Genomic DNA, 19,189 nt, shown 5'->3' with positions numbered 1-19,189 from the left:
ATATGCTTATGTAACTTGTGTATATGCTGAAACATGCCTTTCATTATAAAAAGTATATGTAAACATGTTAAGAGAAGCAAGCCCACAAAATACTTTTTGTCTCATTTGGTCTCTGGAGTAAGCCCAGCAGCAACACCCTAGACTTTGTTTTAATTAACTAGGAAAAAAATGTTGATAGCTACTTTGTTCCCATATTTCCATTTGAAAAATCCTCCAGGGTACTTAGATGCAAAGAGTTCCCTTTTAATTCTCTTCCATTTTCTATTCTCCATCAACATGATATCCGAACTGGCTGACTATGCTTCTAATCCCTACTCTTAGTGGCTCCTTGCCCAAGGAAAAATTATGCCAGAACCAAAACATCTTTCTGAACACCGACACAGCCAAAATTAAATAATACCTCATTTCCTCTTCACTTGGCATAAATTGCCCATTAGAAAATGGAAATATACTACAGTGTGTATTGTTGCAACAGCTAGCAATAAAGGCAGAGAAGTCATTTCTTAAGTTTTAGAGTAGAACTGATAGTATTACATCAGCATTCTTTTAGAAACATCAGCATTCTTTTAGGGCTGTGTCTGAAGCACAGTGCTTGTTGTGGGAAATGCACTATTTAAAATGGATATGGATTCTTGAATTTTTAGGCAGGTGTACAGTTATGTAGCTTTGTCACTTTGACAGACCTACTGAGAAAAAATGTCACAGCTAGTAAGCCGGCTACCAAATAAAAAGGAGATAATTGAAATAAAGCATCCATTTAATTTCATAGAGGTTAGACACAACACCACAAATCAGTGTAATTTACTGGTGGACCCTATTATCTGTGGGGGTTCCATTCTCAACTGCAGATAACAGAATCTCAGAACCACAGATAACGAGACATTGAAGCCATGGGAATTGGAGGGTTAGGTTCCTGGAGGCTAAACAAAGGCTAAAAACAGCTAAAAAGAAATAAGAGAAACAAAGTGCCTTACCATGTTGTCTCCATCTATCCATAAATGCCCCCCCCCAAGCCCCAATTCCACAATTTTTCATGAAAAATCACAGGGAAATTTTTATTTTTATTTTACAGCTGATTTACAGAATGGCTCCTTTCATCAAAATGGTGGCCGGAAATGACCTCGGAGATCATTTCTGGCCACCCTGAAACTGCAGATATGTGAACATTAACCCTTTTCCCAACCACGAGTACCGAGGCTGGGTGCACATGGCCTGGCCATGGATACGCGAAACCGCAGGTGTCAGGGCCACATGTGATGAGGTCCACCTCTATAACATGAGACTGGTTTTCTCTTTTACAATGAATGAAATTGTTCAGTGAAATCTTAGGCATGCTTACCCTGAGTAGTAGCTCCCACTAGGTTCAACAGAGCTTACTCTCAAGCAAATGTGCATAGGATTTCAGCTAAAGACTACCAGAGAGTGTAACATAGTCACTGCCTTCACAGTTTATGTCATTTACATTTCAGCTTGGGTCCCCAGATGTTGTTGGACTACAACTCCCATAATTCCCAGCCACAAAAGGTCATTGTGGCTGAGGATGATAGGAGCTGTAGTCCAACAACGTATGAGGACCCAAGTTTGAGAACCTCTGTCCTATGCAACTTTACCCAAATATAGTGTCTTCAGTTGAGCTTACTTTTAGGGAAGCATATATAGGATCGTTGCCTTTGTCAGAATGCAGCCCTATAACTATTTCCACCATCAGGATAAAAGCTGTAGATAATACATTCATCTGATTCTCTAGAAGAGCTGGGCAAATGCACCAGCTAGTGAATGTGCATGTGTTATAGCAGCAGCTATATAGATAATAAATGTTGATAAAACAAAAGTACAGTATCAGACCCCAATGAATGTTTCCTTTGACTAGAACAAATAACCTGTTCAACATTTCTGAACAGAACATTTTAAAAACTGAACTCTTAATTGGTTCAGCAATCATTTAAGATTGGTTAATTGGTTTAGCAATTACAACAGAGTACCACAGATCAAAATATCATTTGTCCATTCTGTGACAGATGTATGGGCATGCAATTGTACACTTTATGTATACTCTGCATGTGGATTGGTGGTTGAACTAGCCATAGCAACCTGTTTCCTCAAGCAAATTAGTCATTCTTCACTGGATCACTTGCAAAACCTCCTATGCTCTAATGCCAGGAATATCTTCTGCTTCTAAGTATTTCTGATTCCTGCAAGAGACACATGTCTCTTCCTGTCCCTACCAAATGAAACTACATGGGTTCTACGCCCAAAGCAATTGGCTATATTTCGGCTAACTGCAGAAGAACCTTAATTCCTTTGCCAATCAATAAAGAAATTCAACAAAGAACATGATTTGAGAACAGTTTTAACTGAAATTGATCATAATCTTGCCTTGAAAATTTATCATGGCTGTCCTACCATGTTGTTGTTATGCAAAAACCTATTCTCATTGATTAAATGGCATCAGACAGATGTGTGTGATTTCTCACTGGATCTAGTTTTGGGAAAGAAAAGCTAATAGGGGACAATGAAGCCATTCATTACTTGTAAATATTTGCCTTTGGTTGTCTTTATTTGTAGAAGAAAATCTAACATGTTAAATCTTCAAGTAATCACGTTTATAGGCAATACAAATTAAACCTGATCCATTAGTTTAATTATTTGTCACACTTACAACCTGCAATACCAGCTCAGGGTAGGATACACAGAGTGTCTGTTTGTATTTCCTTTCTTCTGTTTTTAAACTCCTGGGTGCATTCTCACAGGAGTAAAAGAGGCCTCCAAGATAGTTTAGATATTTAATCTCAGACTATTTCTCCTTGACTTTCATCACCAAAGTCTTATGGCACTCTAGACATCTCAGACCATGTAGTACAAGCCATTTGGAAGAGCTACTTTGAGACAAAGCAAAACTGCCCATCTTGGCCAAATTTCTGGGTTTCCCTGTCTAATTTGGACACACATTGTGCCTCTTCTCATGATTAGTGAAAAGGGCTAGAGAGTGGTCTTCAGGAAACCAATAGCCTTGTGAAATCAAAGTTGCATATTATAGAGAAGAGGCAGACAAAAACAGCATGACACAGCAAAGCAAAGGATTACTTAAGCAGATGACTTTCTCCATTCCACTGCTTGGCAAAACTGGAGTTACCTAACAGGGCTAGGTAAGGTAACCCTTACCATTCTGAAATCTCCAGAATTCTGAGTGAGCTTCATAGCTGCCCAGGGATCTGTATTTGGGCAGGGGCACTATTAGGCAAGGACCTGGGGGACCTACAGAGCCCTGTGATTGCTCCCAAAGAAAAAGAGGATCCCTTTCATATTTCTGGAATGGCTTGGCATAATGTTCTGAAATTTGGTACAGATGTAAGAAAGGTTGTAGGGACTCTGTACATTGATTATGAAGGAGATCAGTCAGTCCTTTTATTTTTAATTATTTTTCCGTTTTAAAAAAAACTTTTTAAAAGTCCTGTAAGTGGCTTCTTTCATGCAATAAAATTACAAAAACTTCTGGAACTGAAGCCCACCCTTGGGCCATCATTCCAGCCTCATGTGAAGGAATCTGCTCTTCGCTTTCAAAAAAAAGTGCAACATGCCCACCCTTTTGCCCAACACTTATTTTTTCCAGAATGGCTGGGCTTAGAGTTCTCAAACTGGGCACACATGAAGTCCAAGATGTCAAGACTCTGTGAGCTCTTTCTCACAATCAATGAGAAGGGCTACCAGGCATGCAGGGAGAAAGGCTGCTGGAACTTACCTCCCCCACATATGATTGCCCAGTCTGGAGGCAGCCAGGACACCAGCTGCCCCCAGCACCACGGAGGTTTGAGAGCAGGGACGTGGCCCCCAGAACTCCCATAATGCACTGTGCACATGCACAGTGCATTATGAGGATCCTTCCAGTGCTGGCCAGGAGCCTGCTCCTATGTCAGTTCTGTGCAGCACTGAGTTGTTTGTTTGTTTGTTTGTTTGTTTATTAAATTTCTATACAGCCCAAAACATGCGTCTCTGGATGGTTTAAAATTAAAATTTAAAACATCAAATCATGTAACAATTAAAATCATTTAAAACATTAAAGATTCTAAAATATTTTAAAGTGAGTATTTGAAAAAGAAAAAAAAAGATTTTTTTTTCTTTTTAAAACCATAGATCTAATTAAAAGCCAGGGTGAATAAATGCATCCTCAGTGCTTTTTAAAAAGTTGCCAGAGACAGGGAGGCTCTTATCTCAACAGGGAACACATTCCAAAGTCCAAGAGCTGCAACGGAGAAGGCCCGTTCCTGAGTAGCCACCAGGCATGTTGGTGGCACCCACAGATGAACCTCTCTAGATGATCTTAACAGGTGGTGGGGCTCATGGCAAAGAAGGGGTTACCTTAATTTCACAGGGCCTAAGCTATTTAGGGCTTTATAGGTAATAACCAGCACCTTGTATTTTGTCCAGAAACGTATCAGGAGCCAGTGTAGTTCTTTCAACACAGGAGTAATATGGTCTCTTCTAAATGACCCAGAGACCAACCTGACTTCTGCATTCTGAACCAACTGCAGTTTCCAGACTACATACAAAGGCAGCCCCACATAGAACACATTACAGTAATCCAGCCTAAAGGTTACCAGCATATCTACTACTGTTTTGAGGTCATTCATCTCAAGAAACAGACGCAGTTGGCGAGTCCCGACCCCACACAATAAGTACCTCCATCTTATCTGGATTCAGCCTCAGTTTGTAATCCCTCATCCAGCCCATTACTGCCTCTAGGCAGGCATTTAGGGAGGTTATGCCTTCTCCTGATGATGTTGACATGGAGAAATAGATTTGGGTGTCATCAACATACTGATAACACCCTTCACCAAATCTCCTGATGATATCTCCTAGAGGTTTCATGTAGATGTTAAACAACATTGGAGACAATATGGAGCCCTGAGGGACACCATACAAAAGTTCAGATTTTGAAGAACAACAGTCTCCAAGAGACACCATCTGGAATCTGCCCATGAGGTAGGAGCGGAACCACTGCAAAACAGTGCCTCCCACCCACAATCCCCTCAGACATTCCAGAAGGATACTATGGTCGATAGTTTCAAAAGCCACCAAGAGATCTAAAATGACCAACAGAGTCACACTCCCTCTGTCAATTGCCAATTGAAGATCATCCATCAGGCTGACCAAGGCAGTCTCTACCCCATAGCCCACCCAAAAGCCAGTTTTAAATGGGTCTAGATGATCAGTTTCCTCCAAGACTTCCTGGAGCTGGGAGGCCACCACCTGCTCAATCACCTTGCCCAGCCATGGAAGATTGGAGACAGGCCTGTAATTGCTTAACTCTGAGGGATCCAAGGCATGCTTCTTCAGAAGTTGTCTAATGATTGCCTCCTTAAGACAAGGAGGCATCCTGTCCTCTCTCAGAGAAGCATTTATGATCTCTACCAGGCCCTCTACAACAGCTTCCTTGCCAGATCAGGCAAGGATCAAGAGGGCAGGTGGTAGGCTGCACCATTCCAAGCAACTTGTCCACATCCTCAGGGTCACAAAGTGAAACTGATCCAGGGTCATCACATAAGGGGAGCTGCTGGACACCTCAACTCTGTAACAATTGTGGAGTTTGAATCTAAGCCAACCTGAATATGAGAGATTTTATCCACACACAAAATCAATAAATACGGCACAGCGAGTAATTGTTGGTTCCAAGTACTGATTCAAGGGGAAGGGGTGCACATTAGCCCCTCACAACCCTGAACAACTCCGCTGGATGTGGACTTGCAGATGCGATATGGGAGGAAAAGAATCGCTTCTTTGCAGCATGTATTGCCTGAGATCTTCAAATGCTCTCTATGTAATAATCTGTGGGATTCAAATTGAGTCTTCCTCCACTTGTGCTCTAGTCGTCTACCTTGCCACTTCAGCCCCTGTAGTTCTTCTGTATACCAAGGAGCCAATTCAAAAAGGGTCAGAGAGGACGCTTAGGAGCGATTGTATCCACTGCCCTGGTGAATTGATTATTGCAATTCTCCACCAGAGTGTTGACAGCATCACCAGCACAGCCAACACTAAATCCCTCCAAGGCTTCCTAGAATCCTATAGGGTCCACTAACCTTCTCGGGAGGACCATCCTAATGGGCTCTTTGCCCCTGCGGAAGTGGGATGTGGTCATGAGTCCTACCTTAACCAGATGGTGGTCTGTCCATGACAATGGGGAAATCACCGGAGTCCCCACCCATGGAACACCACCCTGTCCAGAGTGAAAGACCAGATCAGGTGTGTGACCAGCAATATGTGTTGGTCCTGAGACCACTTGGGATAGACCCATAGTTGTCATGGGCTCCCAAGCCGCCCCAGACAAATTGGTCCCAAAGTGGACATTGAAGTCCCCAAGCACCACAAGCCTGGGAGATGCCAAGCCCGAGACCAAGTCCATCAGCTCAGTTAGGGACTCCGTTGGGCAGCAGGGCGATTGGTATACCAACAGAAGTCCCAGTCTATCCCTGGTCCCCAAACTTAGGTACACACATTCAATATGGTCAGACACTTTGACAGGGATCCTCCTGGTAAGGGAGATATTCTTCTTATAGGCCACAGCCACTCCACCTCCCTGCCCACATCCCCTCCCCTGCTCCTCAACAGAGAACCCTGGAGGGAGAAGGTAGGACCAGATTGGGCCACCAGCCTCCCCCAACCAAGTCTCTGTATTACTTACCAGATCAGCCCCTTCATCCAGAATCAGATCATAGATGATTTCAGGTTTATTCTGGGCTGTGCTGGCATTACAAAGGAGCAAGACAAGGTCCTGTGGGTGGTTTGCATTGCTTTCCAAGGTCAAAGAGCTGACAGGACAGCCAGAAGCGGAAACAGCAATTAAGTTTCTGATCTGCCAACAGCCTGCTCACCTGTCAACGTTACTTCTTCTGTTCCCCACCACCACTGGAATTGCTGCTCCATAGTCAGTGGATACATCCCCTGTCTCCACATCTCCAGATAGATACATTAAAACTCAACTTGCCCAGGATTTTAGACAGAAGCTGAATTAAAATACCCACCCACCTTCACACACCACAAGGGCTCCTAAGCCAAACAACCTGGCCCTCACCCTAGTTATCCCCCCAAGTGGCTCCCCCAAAGGGATGACCTCACCGGTGGCAGGCCCACCACCACAGGCAACATTCCTATAAAACCCAGAGCTAGGCAGCTGACCCCAGGAACTGTTGACTCACCCACCCCTGGCCTTAGTCCTGCACACCCTCCCCAGATGTTACCCAGAGGCAGCAGGCTGCAGTCTCACAGTGGGGAACAGAAGCAGGCAGGTGGTAGCAGAAGGAGCCAACAGCACACACTTGGTCTCTCACCCCAAGTGGCACTGAAGGGGAAGCAGATGATGATCTTCTCACTCCTCTACTGGGCTTCTAGTGCCTTCTAGAGTTAAGGGTGCCCTCGCTCCCTTAACTCTGGCTAAGCAGTGGTTTCCCTAAGCGGGCTTACTGCTGTGCTGGCACTGGAAGCTGCTCGCTTCCCAGCAGTACACACGCTCGGGAACATAGGAACATAGGAAGCTGCAATATACTGAGTCAGACCATAGGTCCAGCTCATTGTTCTCTACCCAGACTGGCTGCGGCTTCTCCGAAGTTGCAGGCAGGTATCTCTCTCAGCCCTATCTTGTAGAAGCCAAGGAGGGAACTTGGAACCTTCTGCTCTTCCCAGAGCGGCTTCATCCCCTGAGAGGAGTATCTTACAGTGCTCACACATCAAGTCTTCCATTCATATGCAACCAGGGCAGACCCTGCTTAGCTAAGGGGACACATCATGCTTGCAACCACACAACCAGCTCTCCTCCTTAGCCAAGAGCAGGCTTCACTGCCTTAGTCCACTCTTGGCTGTGTGTGTGAACATACTCTGTATATTTTTATTTCACGGAAATTGACCAATCCTGTGGTTTTTTTTAATGATTTTTTTCTCTATTGCAGTAAAGCTGCCAGAAAGAATTATTTCTGTCCATTGAGTACCTCACATCTAGTGGAAGTGGAACTAGCTGTTACATCTGAATAAACAAACATTTTTCTTACAAATGCACTACTAAGTTGGCTTGTGATCCAAAAGGTCTGCAGGAGAACTGTGAAGCAATGGGCATGTGTTGTGGTTTTAATCCCCACCCCCACTTTCAAATGCACTATATGTCCCAGTTGGTTTTGTGTTTGAACTGCGGAGCAAGGGACACATGATGTGTCCCAGTTAGTTTGTGAATGGTCAAGAACCTGTGTGAATCCATTGGGATGCAAAAACTTGCATAGTTTTTGTTGTTGTTGTTTGGCACATGTACTCTGGCCCAGATCTATAGGTTTGTGATCAATGATCAAGAAGGTGTATGGATTCTTTGTGGGTTGTGTAGTCCTCCCCCCCCCCCCCAAAAAGTGTACTCTGGCTCAGACCTGTGGTTTTGTGGAGAAATGTATATAAACAGAAAGGATGCTTATTTTCTAGGGAGGCCCTATAAGTTCACTAGGACTAGGGTCCAAAATTACCTAGCTGTGCCTCTGTATTTGGGTTTCTTCTGTCTAAGCTCAAGACAAGACCACACTAACATCCTGATTTTAATGTTTACTCAGAACTGAATCCTAAGATCGTACTCCTAGGTTAATGTAAATAGGATTGCAGCCCAATCCTATACATGTTTATTAATTAAGTCCCATTGAAGTAAGCCAGGATTTAGGCTTGTGCATTTCAATTCGGGCACAAATCAATTTGTGCCCGAAAATGGCAATTTCAGATGATTTGTCTACAAATCAAAACCAGAATTACACCTCCAATAATTTTCGTTTACAAACCGAAATGACCTCCTCTCAGATCTGCATTTTGTTTACTTCGGAAAACGCTTCGGTGCTCCATCAGCATTGCATTGCAAATTGTCCTTTTTGTCTCTCCACACAGACTCCAGCAGCAACTGACTGAGTGTTTGTCAGAAGCATTAGCATAGCAAAAGATAAGATATGCAAAAAGGGACACAGCTTATGAAGACATTTAGTTAAGAGAAATGAGCTGTATTGTGATGCAATTGTGTGCTGAGAATGAAATGATTAAGCTGAGAACAGCCAATTCATTGTCAACTCTAAGTAACAATTTCCGGAGCTTCCCACTCTGTCTGGGGTGCTGCTGGGAGCACTTGGAGGATAGACTTCATAGAGCTTTGCCCCCGCTTTTCTCCCTCTTTATTATCTTGTGTGTATTATTATTATTATTATTATTATTATTTTACATTTATAGCCCGCTGTTCCTCCAAGGAGCCGAGAGCAGTGTACTACATACTTGAGTTTCTCTTTCACAACAACCCTGTGAAGTAAGTTAGTCTGAGAGAGAAGTGACTGGCCCAGAGTCACCCAGCTAGTATCATGGCTGAATGGGGATTTGAACTCGGGTCTCCCCAGTCCTAGTCCAGCACTCTAACCACTACACCACGCAGGCTCTCAGTGTGTAATGATTAGAATTCCACATGCCCTGTCCTGTTTGTATTTAAAATATTTGAGCCCTTGCAGAAAACAAAATAAAATGCCAGCAAGGACACTGGAAGTCTCTTTCAAGGTTTATTTATTTATTTATTTATTTATTTATTTGATTTATATACCGCCCTTCCAAAATGGCTCAGGGCGGTTTACAATTAAAACAAGCCACTAAAACAATAAAAAGCTAAAACAAATTAAAAACAATATAGCAATTAACAATTTAAAAACATTTTAAAACAGCAGTTAAACAGTTTACAGTAATTAAAAGCCCCAAAATCGGGTTAAAATTTTAAAACCCTGGAAAGCCAGGCCAAACAAATATGTTTTAAGGGCTCTCCTGAAGGCTAATAGAGAATTCAGATTACGGATTTCCGCAGGGAGCACATTCCACAGCCCCGGAGCAGCCATAGAGAAGGCCCGCCTCCGAGTCGCCACCAGACGAGCTGGTGGTAACTGGAGACGGACCTCCTCAGATGACCTTAATGTGCGGTGGGGATCATGCAGAAGAAGGCGCTCTCTAAAGTAACTTGGGCCTAAGCTGTTCAGGGCTTTAAAGGTAATAACCAGCACTTTGTATTTTGCCCGGAAACATATCAGCAGCCAGTGCAATTGTTTCAAAGTAGGTGTAATATGGTCTCTCCAGGTTACCCCAGAGACCAATCTGGCTGCCGCATTCTGAACTAATTGAAGTTTCCAAACTACGTACAAAGGCAGCCCCACGTAGAGCGCATTGCAATAGTCAAGCCGGGAGGTTACCAGCTGGTGCACCACTGTTTTGAGGTCATCCTCCTCAAGGAATGGGCACAGCTGTCAAATCAGCCGAAGCTGATAGAAAGCACTCCTGGCCATGGCCTCCACCTGAAAAACCAGGGTGAGGCTTGGGTCCAGGAGTACTCCCAAGCTGCGCATCTGCGGGAGTATATGGGAGACACAAGCTATTATGCGTGGTTAAAGCAAAAAGCATATACTTGCTATTAACACACTGGGAAGTGTATAGGTGGAATATGGGGAGGGGAAGGATTTGAGAGGTAACTGTCACACCCTCGATCTCCGACAGCGAGGAGGAAGGGGAAGCTGTCAACTTTCCAGCCAATTCAGGAGTGTCTGAGGGGCAGAGTCCGGCTGTCAGTGTTCATGAAACGGCTGTGGTAGATCTAGCTAATGATTCAGAGCAGGCACAACAACCTGAGACAGCAGAAATTGTGAAGGACCAATCCAAAGAGGAGCTATGTAATCAAACTCCACTGACTCCACAACAGCGGCGGCTTTCGAGATGCAGGACTCAGAGACTATTAGGAGGAGCAAACGCCTCTTGCTGAGGGCTGATAAGCCTTGAATTCCTGCCAGCTGGGAGCTCTCGGCTTGCACTATAAATCACGTCACCAGCCTTCTACTCACTGCTGAAAAGCAACATTCGTCAACCTCTGTGTCGACAGCGTGCAGCCAAGTCTGGTCAAGATGAACTTTCCGAGCCGTAACCTGTTGCAGCAGCTCTGTTTTGTCCCATGATCTTCCCTAGCAGTTGGCCAGACCCTGACGGTAACATGATATAGGAAGACATCCCGATTGACAGATTTTTAAACTTCAGATATGCATTAGAAAGGAAACTAGTTGGAGTTTAGACACAGCTGTCTTTATTGAATTGATGGCTCTATTTCCCGTTTCCAGAAAGAGAGAACTGAGTTTGCACCAGGAATATATATGCTGGTGTAGGGCACCATTTCCTCCTTACTGCTGCATGTGTGGGTGAAGAGAAAGCTCCATTCATTGCCTGTTCCATCATCCTTTGCCCCTATCCTCCACCATTGACTCCATTTTTCCCAGGGGAGCTGTCATTCTCCAGGATTTATGCCCTTCCTTAGCCTTGCTGACCAGCCTGCTGCTTCTCCTGTGTGTTCAGCCTTTTTTAAAAAAGGCTTGATGTTGAAATGAAGGTTACAAATGTGAAATGTTAAAAAAAATAAACATTGTGATGCTTGCTGATGCTGATAATGTGATGATAGTAAATGCAATGCTTTGCCAGCGTGGTGTAGTGGTTAGAGTGCTGGACTAGGACCAGGGAGACCTGAGTTCAAATCCCCATTCAGCCATGAGACTTGCTGAGTGACTCTGGGCCAGTCACTCCTCTCTCAGCCTAACCTACTTCACAGGGTTGTTGTGAGGAGAAACCTAAGTATGTAGTACACTGCTCTGGGCTCCTTGGTGGAAGAGCAGGATATAAAATGCAAATAAATAAATAAATAAATAAGTAAATAAATAAATAAATAAAATGTCTGCTGTATGAGTCTTTTCTTTGTATTTCTCCAAAATAGAAAGAAGCACTCTGTGACTGACTAAAGCAGCAGCACAGAGAGACAGACACACACATGCACCAACCTACCCCAAAGGACTCTGTGACTTGATTGACTAAAGCGGCAGCACAGACAGAAGCACATGTGCCCACCCACCCCAACCTGCCCCCACCACCAGCAGTGGCAATTGATGAGCTTGATGCTACTGGTGCCCCCTCACAAATGTCTGCCACTCAGACTCAGAGCAGCATATAGCATTAGGCCACAGCACAAACCCAATACCAGGGCTGCTTAACTTCAGCCCTCCTTCAGATGTTGGCCTACAACTCCCATAATTCCTTGCTATTGGCCACTGTGTTTGGGGATTATGTGAGTTGTAGTCCAAAAACAGATGGGTGCCGAAGTTGAGCAGGCCTGCCCTAAACCCACTCCAACCCTCTCACAGAGTACGCAGCCATGCACACGCAGGTATAAAATGCTAATTATCACCCACCCATGTCTAGCAGACAGTAATATATTATTTATTACACTTTTATACCACCCCACACACGTGTCTCTGGGGGGTTCACAATGATAAAACAGTTAAAACACATATAAAAACACATAAAAGCAATTAAAAACTAACAATTTAAAAATCAATCACAGAATTAAAAACCTATACATTATTAAGAAGCTGAAAAAGCCTGAGTAAAAAGATGGGTTTTAAAATATTTTTTGAAAATTGTCAGAGATGGGGAGGCTCATATCTCATTTGGGAGTGCATTCCATAGTCCCGAGGCAGCAACCGAGAAGGCTCATCTCTGTGTGGCCACCAGACGAACTGGCGGCAACTGGAGACGGACCTCCAGAGACGACCGCAATAGACGTTGGGGCTCATAATGAAGAAGACGTTCTCTTAAATACCCAGGGCCTAAGCCGTTTAGGGCTTTATAAGTTATAACTATCGTTTTGTATTTTGCCCGGAAACCTATAGGCAGACAGTGCAACTCCATCAGCAGAGGTATAATATGGTCTCTCTGAGATGACCCAGAGACCAACCTGGCTGCCACACTCTGAACCAACTGAAGTTTCTATACTACGTACAAAGGCAGCCCCACGTAGAGCACATTATAGAAGTCAAGTCTGGAGGTTACCAACAGATGTACCACTGTTCTGAGGTCATTGATCTTGGCGTATCTGCCGGAACTGATAGAAAGCACCCCTGGGGGAAGTGTGACCCCATCTAGAACAGGTAGATCAAAATCATCCCTAGAGTTCTGACCCTGCACAATAAGTACCTCCGTCTTATCTGGATTCAGCTTCAGTTTATTCTCCCTCATCCAGCCCATTACTGCTTCCAGGCAAGCATTTAGGGAGGATATGCCAGCTCCTGAAGAAGTTGATATGGAGAAGTAGATCTGGGTGTCATCAGCATACTGGTAACACCCAGCTCCAAATCCCCTGATGATCTCTCCCAGCGGTTTCATGTAGATATTAAAAAGCACTGGAGAAAGTATGGAGCCTTGAGGGACACCGTACTTAAGCTCAGATTTTGAAGAGCAACAATCTCCAATCGACACCATCTGGAATCTGTCCGAGAGGTAGGAGCGGAACCACTATAAAACAGTGCCTCCCACCCCCAACACCATCAGACATTCCAGAAGGATACTATGGTTGATAGTATCAAAAGCCGCCGAGAGATCCAAAAGGATCAAAAGAGTCACACTTCCTCTGTCAATTCCCAATTGCAGTTCATCCATCAGGCTGACCAAGGCAGGCTCCACCCCTCAGCCCACCCAAAAGCCAGTTTGAAATGGGTCTAGGTAATCAGTTTCCTCCAAGACTGCCTGCAGCTGAGACACCACCACCCTCTCAATTACCTTGCCCAGCCATGGGAGGTTGGAAACAGGCCTATAATTGCTCAACTCTGAGGGATCTAAAGCAGATTTCTTTAAAAGAGGTCTAGTAATTGACAAGGAGGCATCCTGCCCTCCCTCAGAGAGGCATTTATGATTTCCACCAGGCTGCCTACAACAGCCTCCCTGCTAGATAGAACAAGTCATGTTGGGCAAGGGTCAAGAGAGTAAGTGGTAGGCCTCACCGCCTCAAGCAGCTTGTCCACATCCTCAGGAGTCACAAACTGAAACTGATCCCGTTGAGTCACATAAGAGGAGTTGTTAGACACCTCCAGTTCAGACATCAAATTAATTGTGGAGTCTCCATCTACGTCAGCCCGAATCCAAGAGATTTTATCTGTGAAAATTTCTTTAAACACATTGCAGTGGGTAACTGATGACTCCAAATTCTGGTTCAAGGGATGGGGGGCATATACTAATCCCCTCACAACCCTGAACAACTCCACTGGATGTGAACTTGCAGAGGCAATATGGGCAGAAAAGAACTGCTTCTTTGCCGCATGTTATCGCCTGAGCACAGATCTTTAAAGGTGCTCTATGTCGTAACATAGGAAACACAGGAAACTGCCATATACTGAGTCAGACCATTGGTCTATCTAGCTCAGTATTGTCTTCACAGACTGGCAGCAGCTTCTCCAAGGTTGCAGGCAGGAATCTCTCTCAGCCCTATCTTGGAGAAGCCAGGGAGGGAACTTGAAACCTTCTGCTCTTCCCAGAGTGGCTTCATCCCCTGAGGGGAATATTTTGCAGTGCTCACACATCAAGTCTCCCATTCAGATGCAACCAGGGCAGACCCTGCTTAGCTATGGGGGCAAGTCATGCTTGCTACCACAAGACCAGCTCTCCTCTCCAAACAGCACCCAGGATTCCCAGGTGGTCTCCCATCCAAGTACTAACCAGGCCTGACCCTGCTTAGCTTCCGAGATCAGACGAGATCAGGTGAGTTCAGGGTAGTGTGGCCGAGTCTTTCTCCATTTGTGCTCCAGTTACTTACCTTGCCACTTCAGCCCCCGTAGATCTTCCGTATATGAAGGGGCCAGTTTTGAAGCAGGTCAGAGGGGACGCTTGGGAGCAATTGTGTCTACTGCCCTGGTGAGCAAGTTGTTCCAATTCTCAACCAGGGCATCAACCGGATCACCGGCAAAGCCAACATTAAATCCCTCCAAGGCTTCTTGGAATCTTACCGGATCCAATAACCTCTTCGGGTGAACCAATCTAATAGGCCCCTCGCCCCTGCGGAGGTGGGAAGTGGTCGTAAGTACAACCTTAACCAGATGGTGGTCCATCCATGACAATGGGGAAATCACAGGAGTCCCCACTCACACAACACCACCCTGATCAGAGTAAAAGGCCAAATCAATCATGCGACCTGCAATATGCGTCGATCCAGAGACCGCTTGGGATAGACCCATAGTTGTCATGGCCACTATGAACTCCTGAACTGCCCTGGACAAATTGGTCCCAAAATGAACATTGAAGTCCCCCAGCACCAAAAGTCTTTGAGACTCCAATGCAAGTTCCGTGACCAAGTCCGTGAGCTCAATAAGGGATTCTGTTGGGCAGCGGGGCAATTGGTACACCAACAGAAGTCCCAATCTATCCCTGGTCCCCAAACTCAAGTACACACATTCAATATGGTCCGATACCTTAACAGGGACCCTGGTAAGGGAGATGTTATCCTTATAGACCACAGCCACTCCACCTCCCCACCCACACTCTCTCACCCGCTCCTCTACAGAGTATCCTGGAGGGAGAAGCTGGGCCACTGGCCTCCCCCAACCAAGTCTCTGCAATACACATCAGGTCGGCCCCTTTATCCATAATCAAATCACGGACGAGTTCAGATTTATTTTGGACTGACCTGGCATTGCAGAGAAGCAGGATAAGTCTATGTGGGTTGTTGGCAGTGCTCCCGAGGTCAGAGAGCTGGCAGGACAGCCAGAAGGGGGGACAGCAATTAAATTTCTGACCACCCTTCCCCTGGAACGACCTGCTGACCTGACAACATTACTCTTTCTATTCCACACCACCACTGGGATAGCTGCCTCACATTCAATGGTGCCCCCTATCTCCCCATCTCCAGATGAACCCAAACACATTGTAGCAATTTCAGGCCAGTTCTAAAAACAGCTAAACAGAAGCTCTACTGTTTGTTTGTTTGTTTGTTTGTTTATTGTTAAATTTATATACCACCTTTCATTAAAGCAATCCCAAGGCAGTTTACAGCAAAAATTTTTAACACAAGATGGTAAAAAAGACACAATTAAAATATTAAGTGGGGGGGGGATATTAAACAAATCTGATTAAAAATTTTTAAAACAAAACATAAACGCAATAAAGACTAAAAAGAGCAGCAGCATGGAATCAAATAAATGCTTGGGCAAAAAGCCAAGATTTTACACTTTTTCTAAAAGCTGTGATGGAGACCAAGGAGCGAATAGCCACTGGGAGAACATTCCAGAGTCTGGGGGCAGCAACAGAGAAGGCCCTGTCCCATGTGCACGACAACCGAGCCTCCCTCATTGTTGGCACCCAGAGCAGAGCCTCCTCAGATGACCTTGTCAAGCGGGCAGCAACCCTTGGGAGCAGGCGGTCCCTCAGGTATCCTGGGCCCAAACCATTTAGGGCTTTAAAGGTCAAAACCAGCACCTTGAATTGGACCCAAAAACAAACTGGTAGCCAGTCCAGCTCTTTCAAAATGGGTGTGATGTGCTCCCACCAGGCAGCTCCAGATAAAACCCTAGCTGCCGCATTTTGCACTAGCTGCAGTTTCCGGATGTTCTTCAAGGGCAGCCCCACATAGAGCGTGTTACAGTAATCCAGCCTTGACGTGACTAAGGCATGGGTAACTGTGGCCAGATCTGCCTTCTCGAGAAAGGGACCGGTAAAATCTCCTCATCCCGATTGGCTCCCCTACTGACCAACATTACCTCCGTCTTGTCTGGATTCAATTTCAGTTTATTAGCCCACATTGAATCCATCACGGCCTCCAGCCCCCGATTCAAGGCATCCACTGCTTCCCTAGGATCAGGTGACAAGCAGCGATAAAGCTGAGTGTCATCCACATATTGCTGACAACTCAGTCCAAGTCCCCGGATGACCTCTCCCAGTGGTTTCATGTAGATGTTAAACAGCATGAGTCGTTAAACTGTTGAGTAGCTCCTCCCCAATCAAATAATTAAACAGAGGATCTGGCCCTCGCCCTCCCCCGAAGTGTCTCCCCCAAAGGGGTGACCCCCTTTGGTGTTGCCCCTTTGGTGGTGACGTGCCTATATAGTCCTGGGCAGCCGCAGCTCCAACAGGTGGAACTCAGGAACTCAAACTGCCCAGTCACCTCTGGCCCCAGTCCTGCAAGGACTCACCACCGCAAACAGTCTTGGCTGGAGCAGATGGCAAACAAAGGGGGAGCAGAAGTAGGCTGCTACCTGTGCATTCTTGACTCTCACTTCAGCAAAATAATGCTCAATTTGGCTATCAGTGCTTCTTACTTTGGTTTCCTATGGTGCACAAGGTAACTTTATCATCCTCTTTTAAAATGACACGAGGAAGGAAGGAGGTCTTCAGATTAGAATGGGATGTTTCTAGAACTGTACGGTCACAAGGAGAAAGTCTGTGGGCCCTTTAGCAACAGCCTGTTCTTTTTCACCAGAGAACATTAGTAATGAGGGCTTTAGCATGTGTAAATGAAACTGAAATAAACTGATTTATTTTTCTTTCAGTGGTTTAAGCTGAGGGGTTTTTCCATATGTGTATGTTCTGCATGATAGATTTTTCCTAGTCTTCCATTTTCCATTTTGATGCCAGAAAGCTAGTGAATGACAGAATGCTATTTATTTTACAAAAGAGGGTGTCTGATCAAAAGGGCCATGTTGTCTTCAAGCTGTGCATCATCCACAAGCACAAGATGAAAGGAATACATTGCTTTAGGCATTCATTTTGATTTTCTTTTTTCCAAGAACAATAATGAATGTAAGCCCGGAAGGGCTGACATTTCCTTTTGCTTATATTAATACAAAGATTTACTAGCATTATGCCTTTTACAGTTGTGTGGTTATACTTCATGTATTGGGAGAAAGGTGAACCAGTGTGCATGTAATACCATAGTAAGTGCTGGCATATTATAAACAAAAAAGAAAAAGAGGGAAGCAAGGAGAGGTAAACTTCGAACTAGTAACTGACTGAGAACTTAATAGTTCAAATACACATTATACCACCTAATGTGTTTCAACAAAATGTCTTCCTCAGGAATAACTACAGTAAATATCAATAAACACACAACAAAATAAATATAAGAACAACAAAACCATTTAAAATGAAAGATGTAAGTAACTCTCTCTCTCTCTCTCTCTCTCTCTCTCTCACACACACACACACACACACACGGAGACAGAGTTTTCTATAGAGAATACCTTAAAGGTTCTTTCATCGCCTCCTCCAATCTTGTTTTTAAGCTGACATGCACTGATCTCTTCTTTGCCCAGAAGGAGTTATTACAGAGCAGTGTTACTCCTTATCCATTCTGTAGGTCTGCTCTGTCTCATTTCTTTTTGGATTTATTAGTGGGTTAAAAAGTCAACCACAGGGCTCTGTGGTCTCCAGGAGTCAACACAGACTCGATGGCACACTTTACCTTTTAAATGGTCTACTTCTGAAAGGCTTGCTATTGACAGCAATTTCCAGAGGACAAGATTACTATTCCAGCAGTATGTTTTAAGATAACTGTTGCTCTAGTCCATAGATTTAACTATGGGTGATCTTGTTGAGATTCTTGACTGCTATTGATATGTGACCGTAAAATGGAAACTTGATCTCCAGGACAGCAATAAAACAGATCGCACAACTAGAGACTAAGGGAAAGAGTGTCTGCCTGATCATGCCTCTAATACTGCCATTGCCCCACTCTTATTTGTGTGTTTGTCTCCTGAGTCTGATCTGAGGCATTAAAAAAAAAAAAAAATCAATTGCCTTAAGTTGTGAAAAGAACTCCTTGTCCATCCCTCCCCCTGGCATGATCGATCCTAATGCTTAGGAATGAGATTACAATTGGCAGAATAGAATCTCTCGTCTGCTTTGTGTGATGCTGTGGATACATCAGCAACTGGATGCTTCAGGAATTGTGATTCTGACTAAACATTTATTATATAGGTGCCATTTTGAAGAAGCACTGTGCTTTCTAGAGATACATGAGGCTGAAGTTAATCAGAGGCATCTATCTCTAGCAAGTGATTGGGGAAGCTGCATCTGTTGGCAGGGGAAGAGCTCTAATAGGGCAGATGGGTATGAAAAACCCAAGCTGTCCAGCTCATGAGGGCTGTCTAACTCGCCCCTTCCCATCAAAAGGTCCCCTCTGAGCGCCTAAGTCATGTTGGTTGCCTGCTGCATGTTTTGTTCATTCTCACAGACAAAACATGCAGCCAGCAATGAGCACGGCTAGAAAATGAGCTCCTGAGGGCTCGCGCGGCCCTTCTGGGACTGTAGCCACACACCCTTGCATGTGACATTACACACAAGGGGGTGTAGCCTAAACCCCGGAAGG

The 19,189-nt window shown here is 44.7% G+C and overlaps 1 pseudogene; it reads right to left on the bottom strand.

Moving 5' to 3' along the window:
- Window positions 1-14,501: 14,501 nt before the first annotated feature.
- LOC128348538 (uncharacterized) lies at window positions 14,502-14,620 on the bottom strand (annotated as a pseudogene).
- Window positions 14,621-19,189: the final 4,569 nt, after the last annotated feature.

This window comes from Hemicordylus capensis, chromosome 2 (assembly GCF_027244095.1).
Source record: "Hemicordylus capensis ecotype Gifberg chromosome 2, rHemCap1.1.pri, whole genome shotgun sequence".
Lineage (NCBI taxonomy): Eukaryota > Metazoa > Chordata > Lepidosauria > Squamata > Cordylidae > Hemicordylus > Hemicordylus capensis.
The sequence above is the reverse complement of the archived record's forward strand: the minus strand, read 5'-3'. Positions and strand labels throughout refer to the sequence as shown.